This window comes from Camelus bactrianus, chromosome 9 (genome assembly GCF_048773025.1).
Source record: "Camelus bactrianus isolate YW-2024 breed Bactrian camel chromosome 9, ASM4877302v1, whole genome shotgun sequence".
NCBI lineage: Eukaryota > Metazoa > Chordata > Mammalia > Artiodactyla > Camelidae > Camelus > Camelus bactrianus.
The window spans coordinates 1,671,495-1,685,845 of record NC_133547.1 but is presented as its reverse complement, the minus strand read 5'-3'; positions in this window follow the sequence as shown (position 1 = coordinate 1,685,845).

The window sequence follows — 14,351 nt, the reverse complement described above, 5'->3', positions numbered from 1 at the left end:
AAAGGCTCAGGAGGAGTTTCCGAATCAGAATCAGAGTCGTCTGGTTCCAGGTAATAGGTGAAGCAAAAGCTTGGCTGGAAGCAGAGAGAACAGAGAAGAAGGAAGAGAATGTTAGTGCCCTGGGTAGAGCCAGTTCTCCCTCAGTGTGGGCGCTGAGCACATGGACTCAGGGGCCTGCCCACCTGGCGTTAAATTCCAACTTGACCTTGTACAGCTGGGGATCCTTGGGCAAATGACCTGACCTTCTCCTGCCTCAGTCTATACTTCTGTATAATGGAATATTAATAACTGCTCCATCAGCAGTCTACCGAGGCAATAGAAATAAAAGCAAAAATAAACAAATGAGACCTAATTAAACTTATAAGTTTTCCACAGCAAAGGAATCTATAAACAAAACAAAAAGACAGCCTATGGAATGGGAGAACGTATTTGCAAATGATGTCACTGACAAGAGCTTAATTTCCAGAATGTACGAACAGCTCATACAACTCAATAACAGAAAACCAAACCACCCATCCAAAAATGAGCAAAAGACCTAAACAAGCATTTCTCAAGTGAAGACATACAAACAGCCAACAGGCACATGAAAGAATGCTCGATATCACTAATAGCCAGAGAAATGCCAATCAAAACCGCACCAAGGTATCACCTCACACCAGTCAGGATGGGCAACAATAAAATGCTGGAGAGGATGTGGGGAAAAGGGAACCCTCCTAAACTGTGGGTAGGAATGTAGTGTGGTGCAGCCATTATGGAAAACAGTATCGAGATTCCTTAGAAAATTAAAAATACTTATCATATGATCCAGTAATCCCACTCCTCTCCTGTGCATATAGCTGGAGGAAACTCTAATTCGAAAAGATACATGCACCCCTGTGTTCACAGCAGCACTATTTACAACAGCCAAGACATGCAAGCAACCTAAATGTCCATCAACAGATGACTGGATAAAGAAGTTGTGGTGTATTTATACAATGGAATACTACTCAGCCATAAAAAAGAATAAAATAATGCCATTTGCAGCAACATGGATGGACCTAGAGATCATCATACTAAGTGAAGTAAGCCAGGAGGAGAAAGAAAAATACTACATAATTTCACTTGTATATGGAATCTAAAAAATGAGACAAATGAACTTATTTACAAAACAGAAACAGACTCAGATGTAGAAAACAAAATTGTGGTTACTATGTGGGAAAGGACCCAGATGGAGAGATAAATTGGGAGTTTGGGATTTGCAGATACTAACTACTATATACAAAATACATAAACAGTAAAGTCCTACTCTATATACAGGGAACTATATTCAATAGGGTATAATGAATATCTTGTAATAGGGTATAGTGAAAAAGAATATGAAAAAGAATATATATATATATATATATATGTGTGTGTGTGTGTAACTGAATCACTATGCTGTACACCAGATGTTAACACAACTTTATAAACTGACAATAATTCAATAAAAAGAAATATTAGCTAATCATAACAAAAAAGAGATAAAAACCAGTCCAAAAAAAAAAAAAAAAAAAACCCTGAAGGTTATCATAGTCCCACTTATGTACCAGAATATTCTTATTCTAAGGCAATACACACTGAGGAATATACATATACATAAATATACACACACATATATGAAAACATGCAAGTACAAAAAAAGTTAAATATCATTGAATATGAATGATCTTTGTGCTATTTTTGTAAATCTTTGATTCTCACATTATTTCCTAATAAAAAGACTTTTTAAAGAGTCCTCCCTGGGACAGTTGCAGGCACTAAAAGGGAAGATGATCTTGCGAGCATCCTGACCCTGTGCTCCCCCTGACTTCTCCCCTGGTCCCCATCAGGGCCCCTTCAGGCTCTGGTCCTGCCTGTTAAGAATTCCAGAGGTGGAGCAGAAGCCTCAGGATCAGTTCTTATTGGTCAAGGTTGAGTCACACGTCCAGCCTGCAACCAATCATGGTGACCCAGGGCATTATCTGGGTGCACCTGGAGCAGATCTGAGGATGGACCAGATCCATCCAAAGTGCATGGAAGACAGGTGGTGTCCCAAGGAAACTCAAGTGTGTCTGCTGAAAAGGGGGGATGGATACAGGTGGACACACCACAGCTGCCTGCCCCAGCGGGACCATCCCTAATTCATTCCTCCATCTATTCAGCCCATGTGTACACAGTGTCTACCGCTCGTTACTTCTGTTCCAGACGTGAGGATGTGTCACTGAACAACAGAGGAGGGTCCCGACCACACAGAACTAGCCTAGTGAGAATACAGATGGCGAACAAACAGATACATGGTATCCTCTCAGGCAGCAACAATCACTCTGAAACACTGAGCAAGAGAAAAGAATAGAGAACTATGAGGTGGAAGTGTCCAGGGGAGGCTTCCTGGAGGAGGTGACATCGGAGCAGAGGCAGGAATTAGGAAAGAAAAGGAGGCAGGAAAGAGGGCAGCATCCCACAGGAAAACCATCCCCCAGGAGACGGGGCACATCCTGGGGGCGCAGGAACAAGGGGGCTCAGTCACCCAAGGGTCTGCTGGGCAGAGAGGGTGGTGCGTGTGCTGGCCTCTCAGAACCCAGGGTCCTCTGGTCAAAGGGAGGAACCCAGCAGGCTTACCAGGGGACAGAAAGGCAGGATTTTGAATGACATTCTTCCCTTCATCCTGGAGGGCTTGCTTGGCGGATCATCAGTGTTCTCAGAAAGCAGGGCTGAGGGAGGGGAAAAGAGTCACGAAGCCATCTTGCCCTCTGAGGCTTGAGAAACTCAATAATAATAAAACCTTCAATGTGAAACCACTGACAAGAGCTAACGTGTGCGGAGTCCTTGCTCTGTGCCAGGCACTCGTTTAAGTATTTTACACGTAGTAGCTTACTTGATTGTTCATAAGGACCCTCTGAGATGGCTACTATTTTCATCCAATGTTATAGATGAGGAAACCAAGGCACAGAGAGGTTAGGACACTTGCTGGAGGTTGCACAGCACTGCCCACAGACATGCATTCATTGCATTCAGAAGACCCACAGGGCACAGACAGGGAACGGCAGTGAGTGGAGGGGCTGGAGAGAGACAGCAGGGCTCTGGAGTCCGTGCACACGGGGCGCCCCCGCCCAGGAGGAAGGGACACTGACACGCAGCTGCCTGTGTCAGGCAGGGGACGCCTACCCAGAACTGTCCCGTTTCCTCAGAGAAGACAGAGGGCTCAGTGGGAGGTAGTAGGGGGTCAGCCCTCCCCCGTCAGCTGTGCCAGGAACACTGTCCCCCGACCACATGCACAGTTTTCACCCCACGTGTCTCTCACCTCCTTTCTCCGGTGGCGTGGTCTTCACCTCCTCAGTGTCCTTGCCCTCGACGGCGCTGAGAGGCAGCATCGTGACACCACTGGTCCTCCCTACAGTCAGGAGACCAGAGCAGTTAGTGCCTGGATGTGGAGCCACGTGGCCCGGGTGTGACTCCCAGCACGGCTCTCGGGAGCTGGGCGGAATGGGGCAGCTGTGTCCCCTCCCCACGTCTTCAGGTCCCCAGCAGTCAAGGGGAAGTGCTGGACATGCCTCCCTCCACAAGTTGCTTCCAGGGCCCACAGTGTGATTAGGGGAGAGCATTAGGCACGGTGCCCGGCAAGGACGAGGGCGGGATCATGGGTCTGGGGCTGACGTCCCTTTAGGAAAAGAACAAAGTATGGCATGGAGTGCTGGGACCCTGCAGGCGCAGCTCAGTCAACTGGGTTTCAAAAGTGCCTCTGGTGTCTGGCACACAGAGGGTGCTCATTAAGTGCAGCCCATGACCAGCATTCTCATTGCCGTACCTCAGTGCTGTCCTTTGGCTACAAGGCAGCTGACCAGGTGGCCCAGTCCTGGACCTCACCTCCCTGACCGCGGGGCCCCATGCTGGAGCAGGATGCCCAGTGACTGCTTCTCAGGGCTGCTGTGAAGACGAGGGGGCCGGTCTGTGGACCCCTCTGCACAGCCCCTGGGAGGGGCCCGCACTGTACTAATGGTCCTTAACAGCTGTTTCAGTGACGGGGTCCTGGGCCCCGTCTCCACCCCAGCCTCATCCTGGGCAGGACTCTGGCCAGTGTGTCTCGGGGTGTGGAATGGTGGCATTCCAGCCTGTCGGTCACTCGCTGAGGGACCTCAAGGACCCACTTTTCCATATTAAAGAGCAACATCACAACGAATACGCGGTGAACTGAGATTTCAGCGTGAGATGTACAAACCAATTTTGGTATCATTAGGTCCCAAACACTGCATGGGTTGTGCCTACGTTTTAAAAAATTATTTTTTATTTAACATAGTAAATTATGTTTAAGTATAGGCAAGCCCCATGAAATATTTGGGACATGCTTATACTAAGAGGTAATTAATTGTTTATCTGAAGTTCAGACTGAAGTATGTGTCCTGTATTTTACCTGTCAACCTCAGATTCAGGGTTATATAACCTCTGTGCTGCAAGCTTTCATCTCCATAAAACTGAGGACAATAAATTACCAAGCATGCAGAATAAGTCTGAGTCAACATACACACACACGCAGAACCCACTGTGGTCGTGTAGAGTTAAACCTATTCCTCTAAGCCTTTTAAAGAAGCATAGATCCAATCACAGAGCCTCACACGTAATCCTGCAACTACAAGGTGCTTCAAACAGTGGGAACACCTGGCCAGATACGCACACACACAATTGCTGGAAACACACATTTTCAGATGAACACTGGGGAAACCAGGGCATAAAGACACAGCCACATCTGCAGACACTCCCCTGGGAAACTCTGAGACACCCACGACTCAGGTGGGAAGGCCTGATTGTCAGCGCTGAACGCTCTCCTCGTACGCAGTCGTGGACCCGCGCGCGCGCAGCACACACACCTGCAGACGCACAGGCTTTAATGACAGTCACCATCTCCCCGTGTCTGACACCCCGGCCCCCCCTCATTCTCACCCAGGGCCCATCCCCCAGGGGCGGCTCCTCTAAGATGCGCTCACCCTGCGGGGTCCCCGCCCCCACCCACAGCCACGCAGGCGCGCGCACAATCACTGGAGGCTGAAAAGCTTTTTCCAAGCGTCCTTCTCTTCTGGGAACATTCTTATGAGACTTCAGCAAACACCCAACACATCCAGAGAGGCTCCGCGCCCCTGCCCACCCCTCCAACTATCCTGTGTATTTCCCCGAGTCAATGTCCTTAGTTCTATTTGGCTAGTTTTCTAACTGTTCCCCGATACCCAACCGCCCTCTCTGGTGTGCAGACCAACCCGCACACCTCCTGCCTCCGCCATCCAACTACGAAGTCCCCAGGTCTGTCCCTCCTGCCCCCTAAAGCCTCGGGACCAGGATCCGGACTCCTCCCCGCGACCACCCTTCCTGGAGGGAGTCCCCGCCGTCCCTTCTCAGGACAGCCCCAGCCCCCTGCGTCCCCTCCAGTCTCCGCTCCTCCCACCGGCCCGAGAAATCCTCGGACCCGGACCCGGCCCCTCGGACGCCGGCCGCCCTCGGGGGGGAGGGGGGGGGGACGCGGCTTCCCCGAGGGGCCCCGCCGCGCGCCCCGTCGGCCCCAGGGCTCCCGCGCCCCGCCGCCCCGGACGCGCCCGCACAGCCCGGCGGGCCCCGCCGCCCCGCGCCCGCCCCGGGCCCCCGGGCAGGCGCCGCCTTACTCGGTGCTCGGCCGCGGCGCCGCGCAGGACCGGCTCCCGACACGCCCGGGGACGCTGTGCACACACTCGCGGGGCCCGACGCGGCGGGGCCGCTCCGAGCCGCGCGCCCCCGCCCCCGCCCCCGCCTCCGAACGCGAGTCAGGTGGCGGAGACGGCCTGTGCCACCACCGGCGCGCGTCACGGCGCTGATGCAGCTGTGTTATTAGGGAGGGGGAGCCAGGGGGGTTTCTTCCTGCAGGAAAGCCCCCGGCCTCCGCTTACCACTGTCCCTGCCACTGATGTGCGCCTACCTGGTCTCAGACTCCGTCCCGTCCCCCATGACACCTCCCCACTGTCCAGTCCAGCGCTTCCAGGGAAAGGCACAGAGGCTCACGCTTCAGAAGCACAGGGGCCTGGGGACCCGTCAGGGGTGGCTGGGGGGTGGGGCGTGTCAGACACAATGACTCTCTCCCACGAAGTGACCCCCTACTCCCACGCACAATGGGATACTCTCAGAAACTCAGAGCCACCCCCTTGGCCTCAGAATCCTTATGTACAAATTAAGACCCACTTGTTGATCATCAAACACCCACAAACGGGCAGTAACACATTCACAGGGTCGGCAACACCCAGGCAGGCACACACACCCCGATGTGCAGATACACAGAGCTTCAAATACTATGCACACCCAGGCGCACACACACTCAGGACACAAACACCTGCAGGATTAAAACTCGAAGGGCCCCCTATGGGAACACTCAGACCACCTCTGTCTGACACCCCAGGGTCCGTCCTGTCTCACCCAGGGACCTATCCCTCCTGAGGGTTCCCCCACTCATAAGCCCACTGTGACGTCCCTCTTGAACTGCACCCAAATTCCTACTCACAAGAGCTTACTTTAAATCTCAGAATCAGTCCTTCAGCCTCGTACGTCTACCTGACAAATTGACACCTACCTGCAGATCAGACACACAAATGTGCAGAAACCCGCCCACTAAGTGCATCGCTGGGCAGTGCTGCGCTCCTGGAATTGCAGAAGTGGGTGAATATTAAGGCAATCTGAAACATAGGCAGACACACAGGTCAATTAAACATTTGTAGGCAATGCACACTCAGCTCTTCCCAGCTCCCCCTGGATGCAACCCAAATTAACACATGCAAAACCAAGTGAACCCTTATCATCCCATTCCTGTCCCTCCCACGTCCTCCCCGTCTGGGAACCTAGCACCTCAAGTGTCTCAGGCCAGAATCCATGGAGTCATCCAGGACGCCCACGTCTCCTTGGTCTTCCTCATCCAGTCCCTAGCACGCCTGTTGGCTCAGCATTTATACAACTTGAAGCCATCCACTTCTGTCCACCCCGCTGTCACCAGTCTACACCGGCCACCATGACCTCCTGCTTTGGTGACATCAGCTTTCTAGGGGGTCTCTGTGCTCTAAGCCTTCTCCCTTTCCAGCCACAGTGATTGGTTAATCTTCCTGGTTAGTCTTCTTCAAAAAATGACAAAAGTGACACTTCCTCACTGCAAACATTATTTTTAGAAAGATACCTAGATCTTACAGCCCCCCCCCCAACGGGTTATAGCGGTCTCCTTGAGACCCGTCCTTGGGATTGATTAAAAATTTGTGGCAGAAATAAAATCCCTCTTCACCCTAAGGTTGTGATGCTGGGGCACCTGGTTGCTGTTTTACCCCATCGTTGAGAATGCTCCTGTCCCAGGAGGGAAAGCAAGACAAAATACGCAGAGAGGATCAGGGATGAGAGATGGCGGTGGAGTCGTACCTTCATCAAGTTGCTCATTCCAGTCTCTAGAGTTAAAGAGAAAGTCAGGCAAGGCAAGGAACCTCCCAGGTGCAGGAGTCAATAAATTCATTTTGCTGCTGTTGGGTTCCCATTATTGCAACCAAACGAAATCTCTTGGAATATGTAGAGACACATTCTTCCTTAAACTAGAGGGAGCCCCTCCACCTGCCCACTCCTCCCCATGCACAGATGTCTCACAGACAAAAACAAGAAGATCTGGCCACATGTGTTGCTCCCCAAACCTCCCGGCCCTACTCCTGAGATAATTTCTAGGAGGATTCAGACACAGAGTGCGAAGATGGCTCCATTTTAAAGCTGCACCAGGTCCTTGGAGATCCTCACCCTGTGCTCGCTACCCTGGCCCCTGGCCTATCTGGGGACGCGCCAGGCCTCCCAGGGATGCGGGAACTGCTCTGGAGAGCATGAAAGCCAGCCAGAGGGCCTGGGTCTGTCTGCACTAGAAGCTGCCCCTGCAGCAAGTGCAAAGCTCAGGCTCAGCACGGTGGTGACTTCACCTCCTGTCTTCTGGTAAATTCTCCAAGGGAGGTGCCACCCACAGCCCAGCTGGGGGCCTCTGACTCCCAGCCTCTCAGAAAGGAGCCCATCTGCTATGGTGCCTGGCCACCCAGGGAGGGCGGGACAAGGTGGGGATGCACCCCAAGATGATTTGCGAAACCAATTTAAAAGATCATGACCAGCACGTTTTAGCAAAGGAGAATCAGTGTGTGTGTTAAAAGCGTACGCATTGTTTCTTAAACTTTTCCTTAGGTGATGCAGAAACACACACCACACACCTACAAGCACATGTAGGTAGCGTGTGCTCTGGACCCAAACACAGCACATCTTTTACACTGTGAGTCAGTCACATAGTCCAAGGGTTTCCCTTCTTTTGCTAACCGTTCTCACACTTTCACTCATATTTATTTCAGTTTGGCATCTGTTCAAATCGGGCTCAGTCACTTTTTTTGGTCAAGGGTCTCAAGGCAAATATCTTAGCCTTTCTGGGCGACCTGGTCTGTGTCGCAGCTACTGGACTTCGCATGAAAGCAGCCCAGACTTGGCCTAAAGAGTGGGTGCGGCTGTGCCAACAAACCCTTCTTTACAGCAGCAGCTGTGGGCTGCACCGGCCGCAGTGCGCCCACCCTGACCTGGAGAGTTTTCTCCTACAGCTCCTGCAGCAGATACAGCCAGGTTGCTCTCTGGCAAAAGGGCGGTTTGGGCAGAATAAACAGCTATACTTTATTTTTTAAACATACATTATGTGAAAATTTGAATCCCATGAAGTTGAAAAAGTCTAATATAAAAGTAGCAATAGACTCTTGATTCTTGTGCAGATTTTGAAATTATCACCTGAGAAAAAAGGTCTCATGAGCCTCTATTTTCTCATCTATAAAATGGAATGACACTGATTTCTACTTCATAGGACTTGGTGAAGATTAAATGAGATCATCTGTGTAACATGCTCAGCACCATGATGGAAGGTGGAAAGTGCCCAGGAAATGTTAGTGTTTATCTAAGTTTATCCGTAACCAGTTTGTTTTGCTGCCCTGGCAGAGGGGGGTGTCCTGTGGGCAGGGCACTGGACAACCCAGGAGAATGTGCACGGAGCCAGGAGTCCCCAAGAGCCATTTAAGCTTATTACAAAATAATGGCTAATTTTTTCTTTGCTGAGCAAAACGTCCTTATTGCTTATTTATTTTATATAGAATAGTTTGTATCTCTAATCCTCTCCCGCTATCTTGCCCCTCCCCTCACTGATAAGCAATAGTTGGTTCCCTATAACTGTGAGTCTGTTTCTGTTTGTTATATTCCTTTGTTGGTTTTATTTTTTAGATTCCACATGTAAGTGAGAACCCAGAATATTTGTCATTCTGTGTTTGACTTATTTCAGTAAATGTAATAACTTCTACGTTCATCCATGTTGTTGCAAATGGCAGAATTTCCTTCTTTTTATGACTAGTAACATTATATATATATATATATATATATATATATATATATATATATAAATCTCACAACTTTCATATCCACTCATCTGTTGATCTAGGTGGCTTCTGTATCTTGGCAATTGTAAACAATGCTGCTGTGAACACTGGGGTGCATGTATACTTTCAAATTAGTGTTTTCTCTTTCTTCAGTTACATATGCAGGGGTGGAATTGCTGGATCGTGTGCTAGTGTGTTTTTATCCTTTGGAGGACCCTCCACAGTGATTTCCGTAGTGGCTGCACCAATGTGCATTCCCACAGACACTCTGCGAGGGCTCCCTTTTCTCCACGTGCTCACCAGCGTTTGTTATTTGTAGGCTTTCTGACGATAGCCATTTGGACGGGTGTGAAGCACTGTCTCTATGCGGTTTGGGTTTGCATTTCTCTAACGCTTAGCAGTTTGTAAAGCATGTTGAGCATCTTTTCAGGTGCATGTTGGCCATCCGTATGTCTTCCTTGGGAAAAACATGTGCATTCAGGCCTTCTGTCCATTTTTAACAGGTTATTTTGTTTTTTATATTGAGTTGTATAAGCTGTTTACATAGATACAGGATATTAACCCCTTATCAGTCATTACATTTGCAAATATTTTCTCCCATTCCTTAGGTTGTATCTTAAACTATTTTTATTTTTTTTATTTCCTTGAGGGGGAGGCAATTAGGTTCATGTTTATTTATTTATTTTAAAGGAAGTACTGGGGGTTGGAGCCAGGACCTCCTGCGTGCTGAGCACACACTCTCCCACTGAGCTGTACCCTCCCTGCCGTGGCTGTATCTTTATCAGTGATGGGGGGGGGGGGGCGCTGTGTAAAATCTTTGACATTTAATTTGGCCCCATTTGTTTATGTTTGCTTTTGCTTTCTTCACCTTGGGAGACTGATCCAAAAAACACTTCCATGATTTACGTCCAAGAGTGTTTCGCTTGTGTTCCCCTCTCAGAGTTTCATGGTTTCGGGTTTTACATTGAGGTCTTTAAGGCAGTTTGAGTTTATTTTTGTATATTGTGTGAGAAAATGTTCTAATTTCACTTTTTTACAGGTAGCTTTCCCAGCACCACTTATTGAAGAGACTTTTTTCTCCATTGTATAGTCTTACCTCCTGTGTCAGAGAGTAATTGATTATAAGGGTGGAGGTTCATTTCTGGGCTCTCTCTTCTGTGCCAGTACCGTGCTGTTTTGGTTACTGTAGTTTTATAGGATAGTCTGAAGTCAGAGACTGTGATACCTCCAGCTTTGTTCTTTTTCCTCAGTGTTGTCTGGCAATTCAGGGTCTTTTGTGGTGTCATATGAGTTTCCAGATTACTTGTTCAGTTCTGTGAAAATGTCCTGGGTATTCTGATAGGGGTTGCATTAAATCTGTAGCTTGCTTTGGGTGATATGGACATTTAACAATATTAATACTGCCAGTGATAATCGTGGGGTATCTTTCCATATCTTCGCATCATCTTCAATTTCTTTTTATCAATGTTTTAGAGTTCCAAAATTACGGTTTTTTCACCTCCTTGATTAAGATCATGCCTGGGTATTTTATTCTTGTTGATGTGATTTTAAACAGATTGCTGTCTTGCTTCCTCTCTGTGACAGTTCATTACTACTGTAGAGAAAAGCAAAAGATTTCTGCATCTTGTAACCTGCAACTTCACTGAATTCACTTTTAGTTCTAACAGATTTTCTTGGTGGAGATTTAGGGTTTTCCGCATATAGTATCACACCCTCTGCAAATGGTGACAGCTTCACTTCTCTTCCAATCTAGAGCCTTTTATTCCCTTCTCTTGACTGACCGCTGTGGCTGGGACTTCCCACACCATGTTAAATAGGAGTGGTGAGAGCGGGCATCCTTGCCTTGTCCCTGATTTTAGAGGAAATGCTTTCAGCTTTCCCTGTTGACTATGATGTTAGCTGTGGGTTTGTCACAAATGTCCTTTATTCAGTTGAGATATGTCCCCTCTATACCCACTGTCATCAGACTTTTTGCCATGAACGGATGTTGAGCTTTGTCAAATGCATTTTCTGCGTGTATTGAGGTGATCATGTGATTTTTATCCTTCCTTTTGTTAATGTGGGGTCTCACACTGATTGGTTTGTGGATATCGAACGACCCTTGGAATAAATCCCAGTTAAGCTTGGTGTAAGATCCTTTTTACATATTGTTATAGTCAACTTGATAACGTTTTGTTGAGGATTTTTACATCTGTATTCATCAGACATACGGGGTGTAATTTTCCTTTTCTGCAGTGTCTTTGTCTGCTTGTTTGGGCCACCATTCAGATTACTAGACGGGACCCCCTCACTTAGCCAATCCAACTACTTGTTCTGACCGTGGCCATAAATGTGAACCCTCTTTAGAGTTTACTCAGCCTGAATCAGAGCAAAGAGCTAAATTTCAATCAAAGAGAATAACTTGACGATTATTGGGAGAGATGCCCCCTGGGTGGTGGGATGAATTTATGTGGCTAATATCAGGCTATGGTTGATGAAATTTAAAGTCTCCCCTTATGCTGGGAAAAGTCAGCCAGACTCAGGATAATCAGCCTAACAGCCCTAGGGAAACGGGCTAGGCACCTTGCGAGCAGTGCCAACGTGCCACTGCTCTCAGGGTTAGTGACCGGGATGTCACGGACAGGGACAAACAGCCTGGGGTGTCCTGGGCTGTGCCTGAGGGGTGCCCACGCCTTAAACACTTACTTATGAGCCCAATCACAACGCTGGCTGTACTGCGTGTACTCTGCCTGTTTTACAGGATTATTGTTTCCTGAATTAGGACCTGTGTGAAGGAGCCTCCCATAAGTGCACTGATGCCCAGCTGACGCGAAGTGACTGATCAAACATATAGCTCCACATAAGATCAGCGACTGCAGTGGAGCAGCTTTCAGGGTGGGAAGACACAACAGGAGGAAATCAGCTCCTGGACCACAGCGGGCCAGTGAGACAGCTGGTCCAGGGGCGTTCATGGCCACCGGACACCAGGGCTGTCCAGCAGGAGCACGTTAGCAGGCTACCCATTAACCCCCGCCTGACCCAGCGACAAACCGGTGAGCATCAGGGAAGAAAGGGGGTTGGGAAACGCATCCCAAACCCGGGGTGGATTTCCTACCAAGAGGAGGGCGCTGCCAGCCGCAGAGCGCTGCCCGCCAGCCAGCTCTACAAAAGCAGGGCGTCAGGCACTGGAGCCACTGAGCTTCCACAGACCCCGACAGGAGTTCAGGGGAAGGTAGGGTGGGATACTCCACGTTCTGCAAAAAGGCAGCAGGCAGGTTTTCAGATAGTTGGATATTTTCAGGAGAAAGTATTGTGAACCAAGACTCTTCCATCTTCCCACACTTAGAGAAACAATAAGATCATAAACTTAAATATTATTTCTCCTGAAGGAAGTAACCTCCTACGAAGATGTGAGCTTGACTGCAGGTGCCCCTTCTCCAAAGTCACAGGCAAACGGACCTCCACCCACCTCTTTGGAGCAGACCCTCAGAGCTGTCTGAGAGGCTGTCTCCTGGGATGCAGTCTTCAGTGAGCCCCCCACCCCCAAAAAGGAAACTCACAGCGCTCACACTGTGCATTTTAACTTCAGTCGACAACTGCTCTGGACTTGTTGCTGCTGTTAAGAGGCATTATCGTGGCTACGGTAAGTGCTGTACGTGCGTGGTCCACGTATCTGTGTGACACCTGAAGAGGTCAGCGAATGGAGGCTGTGAACGCTGGAAGAGGCTCCTTCACTCAGACTTGCAGGGCCCTCTGGGAATCCCCCAGTGTCCACGTCTGCGAGGCAGACCCCGTGATGGGTAAGGACACACACTCTGGAGCCAGACTGCCTGCGTCTGAGTCGTGACTCAACTACTTATGACCCGTGAGCCCTTAAGCAAGTGACATGACCTCCCTGTGCCTCTGCTCTCTTATCTCAGAAATAGAGAAAATAACAGAACCAGCTATATGGTTGTGAGGGTGAAGTGAATCAAAAAGTGTAAAGAAATTAGCTCAGAGTCTACTGCAAGGTCAGTGCCCAAGAAATGTTCATTATTCTAACAATTTGTTTACAAAAGGAGGAGAATCTTGGTGAATGGGAGAGAGCTGTGCAGTACTGAGGAGTAAATGTATTCACTCACGTACCCATCGCACCCTAGAGCTGGGGATGAATTAACATAACAGACCAGGTCCGGGGTGGACACAATATGCATCCTCCTTTCCTACAATAACAGACGTTACTAGGTGAGCACGTGATTGCCCAGCGGAGCACTACCCTTGCCGGCACCTCTTGTATCTGCATGTGCTCATGTGACAGTTCTGGCCAAGGAGGTTTGAGGGAACGTGACCTGGACATCCTGTAGGAGCTGCCCTTTGAAGGACTTAAGTGTGTCTCTCCCTTCCCTCACCGCCCCCCCCCCCATCCCATGAGCCGGAGTGTGGACTGGGTGTGGGGGTGAGCCTCCTTCACCACGTGCACAGAGCACCAAGATCAAAGAACCCTGGCTCCCAGCTCCGGGGGGTTGTGACACTCTGGCCCCAGGAGGTTTGCACACAGACCATCACCAGGAGAGAGCTCATTTAAGCAGCTGTATTTTGGAATTCGACATCACAGTAGCCCAGCATGCGTGATTGGGGGCACCCCTTGTAGAGCGGGAAGCAGAGGGTCTCAGGAATTAGGAAAGGCAGAAGACGCTGAGGCAGCACAGGGGACACTCCCACGCCTGGATCTCCTGGTACTCCCCAGCCGGCTTCGAAGGGGAGGTGTGAGTAGAGGCAGGCTTCGAAGGCTCAGAAGAAGAATCCGAATCAGAGTCAGAGTCATCCGTTTCCAAGTAAAAGGCAAAGCAGACACTTGGCTGAAAAGAAAGAGAACAGAGAAGAAAGAGGAGGACATCAGTGCCCTGGGGACAGCCCACTCCCCTCAGCGTGGGCGCTGAGCACGTGGGCTCAGGGGCCAGCCCACCTGGCCACGTACAGCTG